The 12,786-nt window shown below is 39.3% G+C and overlaps 1 long non-coding RNA gene across 1 annotated transcript; it reads left to right on the forward strand.

The window, feature by feature from the left end:
* The first annotated feature begins 156 nt into the window (after positions 1-156).
* On the forward strand, positions 157-2,926 carry LOC136014287 (uncharacterized). The gene is made up of 3 exons (XR_010612607.1): positions 157-193; positions 835-1,025; positions 2,249-2,926. It is a non-coding gene; the product is annotated as an uncharacterized LOC136014287 (long non-coding RNA).
* The last annotated feature ends 9,860 nt before the right edge of the window (positions 2,927-12,786 follow it).

Genomic DNA, 12,786 nt, shown 5'->3' on the forward strand with positions numbered 1-12,786 from the left:
TGGCTTGTTGAAGTAACAGCCCACACAGTGTGGGGTTCGTGTTTTGATGGCACAGCTGTGCTTGCAACACAGCATCTTGTAATCTCATTGTGGGCAGGTGCTCCTAACTTTGCATTGGGGATTATTGTGTCTGCATCATGTTGCACTGAGGTTTTGGGAGGTTCACAGGCTTCTGAGCACTGCAGAGAAAGAGGTAAGAGATAATGTACCCTAGTAGAGGAGGCAAGGATCACTCCCTGTGCTGAGAAGTAGTGCTTTGCTATTCCTTGTAAATCTGCAGCATTATATTTGCGTGTAGGGTTCTTGGCAAGTTGCAGCAGAATGACCAGCTATCAGAGTTCCCCCTTTGTAGCAACACAATGTGGACCTTCACTAGGTGGTGATGTTTTCATGTTTTGTGGTGCTAGGTCCCTCAGGCTGGTTACTCTCCTGCCCAGAGTCCCCTGGGTGATGATATTTGTGTCCTAGAGAATGACTTTGGGTTTGCTTCACTGGCAAAGGCTCTGCCAGCTTGAATCCCAGTAAAGCACAGCCTTCATGCACACTGGTGACCTGGCAGAGGCAGCAGGTATACCCTCAAAAGTTGATTGGCACATCTTAAAGGTGCCATTTTGCCAATACAAAGACTATGTGGTTTCTGATTCTGCTTTTATACGCTGGTCATAACAGTGCTGTATAAGATAGCATGTATGTCCCGAATTTCCATATTCTATTCCTACCACAGATGCTGGATCACCAGTGTGTAATAAGTATCTTCCTTTTTCACCTGCCACTTACTTGTCAGAACCTTGCCATTTACTGTCCTTCTACCCTTGTTAACATGGTTTTGTGCAGGTGTCTCCTCTGCTGCTCACAGCTGCCATGGGCTCTTCTTTGATTAGCACATTAGCAAAGCCATCCTGTCCCACTGTTCCTGCTCCAGCAAAGCCCACCCGTGGTGCCTGAAGTATTTTTCTGCACTACCAGTGTAGTCAAACCCCAAATCAAAGAGTTTGGAAGCTTGCCTCTGAAAACTAAATCTGACTGTGAGTATTTCTTGCAATGTTACAGGCCACTTGGGAACATCTTGTGCTTATTCTGAAAGCAAGTCGGGTCAAGTGTTCGAGTTTCAGGATTGATTTTTTTCTTTTATGTTTTCGGTTGGGGTATTTTTTGGGGGGTATTTTTGGTTGGGGTCTTTCGTTTTTGTTTTTGGTTGTTTTTCCATGTGATATTCTTACAATACTATGCAGCACTGTATGCAACACATACACATACACATGGTGGAAAATGTATGAGCCTTCAGTGTCTCTTTCATGCTATGTTTTATCTATTAGGAGTGTTTTAAACACGTGATTACATGGTTACTAAAAGATCAGAAGTAATATTCTCTCCTGCCCTGACCCCTGTCCTTTGTTGCTTTGAGTGTAGTTACAAATGGTAGAACATGATTTAAGATACCTTCAGAAAAAAAGAAATGCTAACATAAGCTCCAACATTTTTAGATATAAATTTTTAATTCTGTAACATTCTTATATTAAACTTGTATTAGTTTATTAAGAAAGTTAAGCTTAAGTTCAAAATATCTACCTTGATTATTATGGCAAATAAAAAGGGAGAACAATTAACTCAGTAGATTACATTAATTTGAAGACAAGGTTCTTACAAGCACTTTTAATCTTTTCATAGGCATCAACTGAACTTTGTTTTTAAGCCTATATACATACCTTTTTCAAAACTAAGCTTTAGTTTTGAAATTTTAGGTGAATTTTTGTAACATCAAACCTGTTGCATTCAGCCATTGCTTCAGTGGATTCAGTTTCTCCCATATTCTTTTTAACAGGTGTCATGTATTAGAATTCGAATTGAGCCCATGAAGGTTGACAAGAGTAGTTGGCAAGCCATTAGGAGAAACCTGTCTTGACTTTGCTCATGTAGGTTGGCTTCATAAAGTTAAGGATGCTGTTAGGCAGACGGTAATAAAGACTGTACTGGTTTCAAAAGATAGTGCTTGAACCAGGAAGACAAGATGGTTTTGGAGCATTCTCTGAATGACACCCAAGGTGATGGAGGACCGCTGCCCAAGTGCTGCAGGCACACATGCTCTTCACATCTCACTGCCTGCAGTACAGAATGCAACCAGTAGTGCATTTCTATTTTGAATGTGACACCAGCATGTGTATATATCTACTATTGTATTGTTGTTTGAGCTCTGGTTTATGCCTTGCCCGTTTTCTGAAGATTTGTACCTATTTTGTTGGTCCTCTAGAGTTGTCCTCCACCCTCTGCAAGAGAATCCAATGACTGAAGCTCTGGACCTTCACACTTGCCATCTCAAAGCTGGACTACCAGCAAGAGGTGAGGCTTCTATTCAGCATGGTGGTCCTGTGAGCAGATGAGATTTGAAAAATAATACTTCATGTAAACTGTTGTGCTGTGATGGCTGCAGTCATGTTTGTGAGAAACAGCCCCTTTGGAGCAGTGCAGGGTGTCTCATTTCAGAATACGCTTGATTACTTTTATAAGAGTTATTTGAAGTCACTTGCATAGACAAAAGGGCATTTTGAATCACTTACAGTGCAGTCATATAGCATCTTTGGGTCGCACTTTGCTTCTGCTCTTTTTGCTGTCTTAGGAAGAAGGTCAAGTGAAGAGATGAAACCGACAGTGTAGAAATGGTGGGGAAGTGGAGGGGAATCACGTAATAGCCAACATTCAAATTAATGAGCTGCTTTGTCATTCTGGAATTATCTATACTCATTTATTGGCTTTTGCATTAAAAATAGAAAGCCTGCCAATCTTTTTTAAAGCTAACAAATAAAAGCAACTGATGGTGGACAGCTGTCCATTCTTTTGTTGGCTGCTGAAATCAAGGGGAGCAAATATTGCCAGTACAGCCTTGAGCTGACAGAAATAGATTTAAAGCTGAGAACCTCCCCAGGATAGGAGAAGGTATCTGACACAGTTTGACTACTGGCTGGTTACATACATGTTGGCCAATTGACCAGGCTGGAAATATGAATGTATATTTGAAAAAAAAAAAACAAAACAACAACAAAAAAAAAAACAGAAGTTGTAAAATGTTTAATTTATGAAGATCTTTTTTAAATGACAACAACAACAAAAAAATCCTTCTTATGAGTTTTTTAAATTGCATTAAACCAACAGTTGATTCAAGGGACATGTTTGTGTGTTAACAGGCTAAGAACAATCACTGTTTTCCAGGATTTTTATTTCAAATTTAAATAGAAATCGCTTGTGGTTTAGTTTTATTTAGTTCCATTCTTAAGCAAAAGACTTTTTTTAGTGGTTGATGATGAGAGCAAAGTTGTTCTAACCTATTTTTGGTTTTTAAGATATATGAAAAAGAAAGTTGAAATGATGAAAAACAAAGTTTTTTGAGTGGAGAAGATGTATGGAAGACTTGTTTGAACATGTGATTAAATTAATTCCTAAGATGCTACTAGATGTAATTTCTGGATTATTCTTTTAAAGGTAACTATGATCTAGGATATATACGTGGCTGAGATTAGTCTCACCTACTACTTCTTGTTTCTCTTTTTATTGCTTTTATAAATTTTGCAAGTGCCATTTAAAAAAGTAGAAGATTTAACTTTGAAATATCTCTGAAGTTTACAGCTAGGTAGGATCTCTTTCTATATTTTTCCATGAGATGCAGCATGTTATTTAAATACATGCTGCCAATTTCTGTGCTCCATATTTTGATACCAGGATTGTTTTCTTTACCTAGTAATTTAAGGAGGTTTGCAACTGAGTGTCCTTATTTTGCATATAAGATTACTGATGAAGAGCAAAAGCCGCTCCTAGTTACTGACAAGGGTTGTCTCCTACCTTGATCTTTTGAAGCTTGAACCTCGAAACACTCCAACAAAACACCAGGCTAACTTTGCCAGATGTTTTTGTCTGAAATTGTGATTAAAAATACATAGTCGGATTCCCTCCCTGTGTGAGAGGGAAATGAATCTTCTGCTTAAGACAGCTAGTATATCTGGTGCCACGTATCGGGTTGTCTCTACAGGTCTCTGTTAGAGTTGTAGGCTTATTAGCATCCTATTAATATGTGCATAAAATGTAGTCTGTGTCTGAGGCCAAATACACAAGCTGGGAAATCAAAGAGAAATCCTTCACACCTTTTGCTGGCTTCATCCTGAACTTTTATTTAGCTTAAAACAACTTCCTTAAGATAATTTCCTCTTCTAAAGGAAACACTTTTCTCCATACTTAAGAGGGGAATACTGCACTGAATTATTTTTGTAGCGACGCTGTCACCATTGAGAGGGAATTGCTTTTATCATGACATACGAACCTGAGTTTTGACTTGTGTAAAATATTAATCAATTCCAAAAGTATAGAATCATCTGGGGCTTTTTTTCCTTTATAGGTAGAGGTAAGGGTAATGGGGAGTGGAGATTACATTCACTTGTATTTTATCGAATCTTTATAACGAAAGGACTGTGAAGGCTTCACTGTTACATATTTTGTTTTCTTTATATGTGTAACAGTGGCATACTTGTTTCTGAATACTTTAGCACTGTAGATATACAACAGAATTACTTCTAAAACTCGAGTTGGTTTAATACTAATTTAGGTAATGCAGTGGAAACACCTCGTATTTAACATTTGGTGCAGTTTAACATTACTTCTGTTTAGCTTGTGTTAGTAAGCAGTTGATTTAGGCTGAATTAATATGTCACCCCTGAACTAAGAGGCTTGTATGAGTTTAAATTCAGTGTTTGAGTTTTTTCTAAACCAGTGCAGCCTGATGCTCAGACAGAAACTGTTCCAGTTGTAAAGTCTTGCAGACTGTAGCCTGATGCTAGTTAAGCGCTGCCCTTTTCCCAGGAAGATGGAGAAACACCCTGTTATTTTGTAAGGCTGAAAAGGAAGAACACTTCCCAAGTGCAGTAGTGACTCCTTTATATTCACACTGCATTTTGGAAATGTGGTAAGTAGGGTTTTGTCAGCTTATGCATGTCTCATGATACTTTTCCTTGCACTAGTAGCCAGACTATCACTTGACTATTACTACTTTTTAACTTGTCATGTTATGGGAGTCCAGTGTCAACTGGCTGTGGGAAAGTGCATTTCCTAACTATACTTGATCCAAGCTGTTTGGAAAAGTTATGCTTGACAGCCTGGTCTGGTCTCCAGAATCATTTGAATGAGTTGTCGGGAATTGTGGCACCTTGTGCACACGGGAAGGAAGCAGAGAACAAGGCATAACTGTTGCCAGAATGGGAATCATATTTGGGGCGGCACTGGTTTAAAGCAAGGTGAGAGTTGCCAGTGGGGAGGCAATGGGATAGATTCTTGCCTATGTTGTTTTATCTGGTGCCTAGCAAAGTCTTAAGCGTGCCTCAGGCACTGTTAGGAATTGTTTAAAAAAGCTAGGGAATTCTGTTAAATCTTAAAGGTTGAGAAAAACTTCATTTGGCAATGGAAGCTGAAGTGTGTGCTTTTAAACTAAGACCAGCTATTTATATCCTTTAAATCTAATTTAACTTTTCAGAAACAGGTTCGAATAACTTTGTTGCTCAAAAAGCCAAAAATATACTTTTATATGTCATTCTTCAAAATATGTTTTTAAGAAACATGTTCACTCTTCCATTTTCCTGACTTGCAGTCACCAGTGAAAGTGTCCCCTGAATTGCCTGCAGCCTGATGCCTGCTGGTAACCCTGGTACAGAACCAGCATGAGGAGCCTCCAGGCAAGCTATTCCCACACTTGTGTGCCAATGGATCTGGAAGCCTGTGTGGAAAAGTCACCCTATCCAATTACTAAGTTACCTTTCAGATTTGTAAAAGCATGCTAATGCTCCTTTTTACAGGAGCTCCTCACACATTATTTCTCTGGGCTTCCACATCGCTGTTTCCCACTGTATGTTAACGTCAAATTAATACATGGATGATTTGAAAACACAGGTTGCTTCTGCTTGGGCCTGCACACATAAAATGGTTGGCATTTTGTAGCCTTGTCAATTGTGTCATGGGGACCTCGAAGTCTAAAAAGAAACATCAGCTCAAGTTCTCTTCCAGTCTCTTAAGCTTGTTTAAAGTATTTTTTACATAATGAGCTGTATACATGGATACAATACCAGTAAGATTAACATGGAAATAAAATAATAAAAACCGGACAAACAACAAACCAACCAACCAAAAAACAAACCACAACCTTTTTTTTTACTTTTTTTTTCTGCCCAAAATCTATGTGTGGAGGATACCACATTTGTAGAAATTCATAGGTCAGCTCAGCTTTCTTGTTGTAAAGGGCCTGTACATGTCTAATTGCACTCATGTTCATTGGCTGTTATGTCTGCCTGGACATGGGTGGCCATGGGGTGGTTTCAGTATAGAGCAGGAAAACAGCAGCAGTCATGAAAATAAGTGTATTAAATAAGTGACCGTGATTGCTTTAAATCAACTTCATCCTTACCATTTTAAACTGAAAATACTTGAGATACATTAAGTCAGTAATATCTAAGTGGTGAAAGTCTTTTTAGAACTAATTAGTTCAGACCTGCAATACACTTTGAAGTGAGCCTCCAGTTGTCCCACCTTGGCACTTGGCAGCTCACATCATTGGAGTGGAGTTGGGGTCAGATGGATGGATGGAGCATGTGCTTCACCTCATGCATGCCAGCTGCTAGCGGGTGTTTTGGGCCATAGATCCAGATTAGAGGTAGCCCAAAGTAAAAATCCTGGACTGGATGTTGGGTCCTCAGCGCTGACTTTCATTCTGCAGATTCAGCTTCCACTGTGCTGTGCAAATTACAAACGTGGCCAGAGATATGCACCCAGAATCTGTTCATTACATTGCTTTTGAAGTGTCTGCGCCGCAACTTAGGAGGTGTGAAACTCTTGGTCCTGTTGAGTCATTTGTACTGATGGAGTCTGTAAAACTATATTAGGACTTAAAATCTGTAGCTTGGGTAAAGATGTAATGTGTCTGTATCAATGCTCATGTATCAGTGTAATGCATTGATACATGAGAAAAATAACCACTCATTTTTAATCTTGAGTTATTTATTTTCAGCAAATAAAATAACCTACAAACTATAGGCCTGGTTGTAGCAGTCTGCAGTGTTAAAAAATAAAAGTCTGTAGGAGCAAAGGATGGTAATTTTTGAGTTTTTCCTCAGGCACTTTCTTCAGAAGGAAAAAGTCTGGAGAATATTGAGGAGGAAGGGGGGAAACTGAGAGCAAGGTTCTGTAGCACAGAACCTGCCAATATCTGTTTCTCTGTTGGATGTAGTGGGCATTGCAAGAAACACCTGCTTTCCCCACCCAGAGTAAGTCTGCAGTGAAGTAAGGCTTTTAAATGTGCTTTAATGCTTCAAGTTCACTACCTTTCTGAACCTAAATTTCATAGCTGCTTTGTGTAGGAGTGTATGTATGTGATATATAAAAGAAGCAAGTAGGCGTATACAGCACGGATGCTGTTTTGCTGTGCTTGTTGCCTGCAAATGCCTGGGCTTTGACAGTCTGTGAGCTAGTGTCGTTGGAAACTGGGGCTAGAAAACTCTAATATGACCTGTTGATCTCAGTGGTGTCTCCTGGTGCTTCTGCGTTACGGTCCTTTCACATCTTTCTATTCTTCCCAGTGCTTGTATTGCTGGAATGCAGCACCAGACTCGGGGATAAGGCAGGTGAAATGGTTGTAAACTAACAAGAAAATTAACTCTGTTGCTCCTCTCCTCAAGCATTTTAGATTTCAATATTATTCGCATGACAGGGTTATGGCTATATTTAAACGAACACAAAAACGTGAAATACTGCATGCAGGCCAGTATTTCAGTTGTGACCATGGCAGTTACTTACTAACACCCAAACATCAGTATAGTGCAGGTAGGTACCTGTGAGTCTTTTCAAACAGCCACAACAATGCGGTGAAAGGCAAATCTCATATCCACATTTTACTTGCTTTGTGAGACCAGGCTCTAACTTCTAGAATTTAATAGCCACTTTCAATCAGGTGCTCAACCACATTTTTATGCTTTCTCCCCTCCACTTTGTCAATAACTGACATGCGAAAGGAAGATGCTAAGGGTATGACAGCAGGAAATTAACAGAAAAAAAACACTAAGCGCATTGTCTGCCCCTTTCTCAACCTATTGTTTGAGCTTAGTTCATTCAGGGCTTGTGCAACAGCACATTTTCTTTCCCACGCAGGGAGAAAATGGGCACTTGGTGACAGAAGATTATGTATGTTACCAGCACAAGCCTGAATTTTTCAATTCCTTTGACAGCTAGACTTGCAAAAATGCCAGGTGTGAATCTCATCAAAGTATTAAACATCATTCCCTATTTGAAGTAAATATTGGTGCTTTAAATCATCTTGTAAGCTGTGTCCATTTGGTTTGAACATTTTTTCATTCTGAGGTTTTTGTTTGTGTGGACTTTCTTACATTTATAAGTCAATACTAGTATATCCTTAGCTAGCATGGAGAAAAAGAAACTGCTGTCTGGTTTAGTATTGCAAGAGGTACCACTGGCAGTTATTACTAACAAAAGCTGTTCTTATTCTTTGCACGAATATTATGCTAAATCTAAACAGAAATCTTGATGACGAACAACAGATGTGGAAAACTATTGTCTCTAATTGACACTGAGGTGTTGGGTGAATTGGAGCAGACAAACAGAGAAGTTCCTCCTCTGGGTTTGTGCCTCAGGATGGCTCTTATGGCTTCATCTCTGGTCTCTGGGGTGATGCTGTGTTCCTGCCTTTCCCCTTCGGCGAGCACTGACAGATCTGTCCTTTACTCGGTACCATGCGCTCACAGAATGTTGAAGATTTTTATAGATTTTTATGTATATGTCATATTTAAATGAAATCAGCTAATAGGTTTGCAACACATAATTTCTGAACATTCAGAATGTGAACCTCATTTGCTTGGGAAAGCAGAATAGTGTGAACCTTATTTCTTCAGGAAAACAAAACCCCCCCAAACACTTTGACTGTTACAGATACAGTGATCTGCAGCTTGGATAATGGAGACTGTAAGATTGTTTCTTTTCTTGGGGAATTTAAAGTTTTAATTTCTCTGTAAACCCAAATATAATGTGAATTTTTGACAAGTGTGTGAGTCTACATAATCCTCCCTAATCTTGTAGCATGGGATTTCTCTTAACATTAGCTGCTGAAAGTTAATTGTCTCTCCTAAGCTAGTGATCTAAGATGTCCCCTTCCCCCATGGCCGATAGCAGTGCCAGGGTGATTCATCTCACCTGTTTTACTCACCTATCCTAGAATGGGATAATGGCAATCTAGAGGCACTTATCTCTCTTGCTTGACTGCAGAAGGAGCCTAGATGACTGGCTTCAACGAGCCACCTGATTTGTAGGTGGCTATAGACCACAGAGACTACCTCTTTTGATCTCAGTGTATGAGCTGCAGTTTTCAAAGATGTTTATTAGTGCTGAAAGGATTGCTTATATATACATATATATACACACACATATATACACACATATATTTGTTGTACAAATAGTAACACTTTTCTTATTAGTTGGTGTTTTGTGCATGGATTGCTAGAGACTTCCCATGATGTGAGCACCAACTAGGTGAGCAGTAGGTGCACATAAGGATTGTGGTTTTTTTCTGAATTATCTTTCTTAATTCTAGCTCTGGGAATGAGAAGGACACCTCTATACAGGTGTACAGGTACCCCTGTGTGGCAGTATCGAGATGCGTGTCAGGAGGCTTAAGACATGTAGCTGGTTATTCCTTGAAACTCATCAAAAAGGTGTCCTGGGAACTGCTGTAGAGTTCATCCCTGTGTCATGGATGATTTTCAGTGCAGGTTATGGGTGCTGTGGCATGCAGAGGCTGCACGTGAACATCTCTGTCAGGCTGCTGCAGGAGCAGAAGTTGGGAGCTTTGGTAAGAACTGTTGGTGGAGACAGTGTAGGGAGCTAGGGGATGGGTGCCTGGGCTGACCTTTGCCAACTGCCAGCAGGGATTTAACATAAATTGCTATTGGAAACTAACTCACTAATCTGCTGATGTTTGCTTTGAGTTTTTTGCAATGGCAAGAATGGGAAAAAAAGAATGAAAGAAATTATTAAAGATAAAGGAAAATTAAAGAGAGTCAAGGAGTGCTCTGAATTAGCACAGTCATGGTTTTCTTTCCTTAATTTCTTGTAATGCCAAAAGTATCAAGAAGTGACCGATCTCCAGCTGATGATGTTTTGGTTAACTTTGATCTAGCAGCAATGACAGAAGCAGAAATGGCACATGAGAGCACCTCAGCTGTGGGCTGCTGCTAAAACAAAGTTAATTTAGTGGAGCCAAGTGGATTGTTCCACCCATATTGTGTTATATCGTGACATACACTACAAAGAACCATCAGTTCTCTATGCTGGATTCTGACTTTCCTTTGGTTTTCGCAGTGATATAATGCTGTGAATGTACTTCCTCGTTTTGGTGAAACAGTGGCAAACTGGCAAAAACTTGGTTTGGGAGATTCCAACCTGCTTTTTCTTAATTTTACTATCTCAGGATGCAAAAGTAAGAAGCTCATGTTGTATCGCATTTCACAGAGCTCTGTTCTTCCTGAGGGAAGATGCGAGGCACAACTTGTGAGTGACTTTAAAAGGCTTGGGTAATTTATTGAGATTCTTTGGATAGCAGATATAAAAATCGTATACTTGATGTAAGGATCTCAAAATTGCATATATTTAGTGCAATATTTTTGGCTGAAGCAGAATATATTTTTTGTGGCATTCTTTATTAATTGTTTAAGGTCTCAGCTTAATTTTTCATTTTTTACTTAGTTCTACCAAAAAAGTTGTGCCTTGAAAAAGTAACGCGCTTGTTGCAAAGTCTAAGAATTCACAAATATTTTCTCCCTAAGCCTATTTTCCTGACCTCAGCCCTTGTGTTGTGCTTTCTCCTCCAAAAGAGAAGTTGAAAAGGAGGGCGAGACAAAGAGGAAAGGGATCACAGTATCTCAATTTTATTTTCTTTCCTGAAAAGTATTCTCTTTGGACAGACAGTAATTGTAGTTTCTAATGACACAAACTTGAAGGGAAACAGAAGACGACTACAAACAGGTTTATGGGCCTATCAGCAGGAATATGTGGCTACAAATTGCTGAGTAAATGAAACAGCCTGTTGTTTCCTAAGCCTGAGTTTGTGAGTGTTATGCCAAAGTATTTGAGGAGGAGCTACAGCACCAGGCAGTGTAAAGGATACCTGCTGGGTCCTAATTGGTGCCCACTGTTGTTAATGGCTTCCTGTGGCTGAATGTTTACTTGTCATTTGTTCTGTGCTTTGTTTCCCAGCTACTGGAAGGGAAAAAAAATACTGACCAAAACTTTATTTTGCTTTTAAGTGGACATCCTTGGACATCAAGTGCGGGCGCTGCAAATTGTCTCACAATGCTAAGTACCTCCAGTCTATTCCTCAGTCCTGTAATTGTCTGGTATGCTGCAAAAGTTGCATTTGCTTTGGATATTAGTTTTGAATTTGGAAGATTATCTGATTTATTACAATATGTATTAATTGTATAACTGAGAAAAATCATGCAATAAAAATGTCTGGGTCTTTGTCTACTGCAAGGCTTTGCATGGTTAGACATTAAAAATATTACCTCAGATAATGCCAGTCTATTTTTAAGCATCTATTTTCCTATAATGTCAATTTCTCACATAAACCTCAATTTTTGTAGAATACCTGTGAGTTGTATGTGAAAGATGAGGAAGAGTTAAGCCTTGCGTGCTCAGAAATTCCCTACGAAAGAGTTCCTGTCTGTGATGCAGCCACCGTCTGACTTAGTGATATATTTTTCTGCTCTAATCCAAAAGGGCTAAAAAAACCTATCCAGGTCAATGTTTCAGACCCTTTGCTTGCTCTGTCCTTGGTTTCTCTAACAAGACAGCCTGTTAGGTGTTAGTGAACACCTCCCTGCTGGGAAAAAGAAGTGAAACCGCTATTTTTAAGTAGGCTACTGAATAGTTTGTGGTGAATAAATGTATACACACATTACTGATCAAGAAAGATTTAGGGCTAGTAAAAGCATCCTAATCCCATCATCTTAAATCATCTGCTTCTCCTACACTGGGTTGTAGGGTTGGAGTTTTTTGAGTGGTGTCAAGGGAGATTTAGTTTTAGTAATCCTAGAGAGCAGCTTCAGACTTCTGTCAAAAATTAGCTGTATCTCAATTTAGCAACTAATTCTTACACTGCATGCCTCTGTTTGAAGAACTTTTAGAGAACTGCTCTCTATTCACAGGAATACGCAGCTTGATATATAGAAATGTAATATAATTGAGAAGAACCGAATAAGCGTGTTAGTGATGAGGCTATGTTTGAGAGTCACTTCTATAGCAGTAACACGTTAGGTTTCAGTCAGTGTTTGAGATGCCCTGAGGCAACTCAGACAATGTGGGAGAAGTTTTCAATGAAGTACAGAGCATTTTGTCTGGGGACATAAATCTAATTCCTTGATTACCATTGACAGTCATTTCAGCTCTGTTTCACATACATATCTCTTCCATATGTATTTGGCTCATACACCTTGCAGATGCACTGTCCAAAGTATTATCTCATGCTGTTTTGAGTTACCACTCCAGATAATACCATCTGGAGCTGCCTTTATCAGTCAATGAGCTTTGAAGCTACTAAGAGCTGAAGGTAACTTCACCTAGTATAGAAGATCAGGATTTAGATGCTGAATTCTAAGTATTTATCCATGCCTACCTAGGTGCTAGAGAGGGGGAAATAAGATGGGTCTAACGTTGTTCTTGACCGGCAGCCAGGCAGATTTCCACTTTGCAGGCTGATCT

Source organism: Lathamus discolor, chromosome 5, assembly GCF_037157495.1.
Source record: "Lathamus discolor isolate bLatDis1 chromosome 5, bLatDis1.hap1, whole genome shotgun sequence".
NCBI lineage: Eukaryota > Metazoa > Chordata > Aves > Psittaciformes > Psittacidae > Lathamus > Lathamus discolor.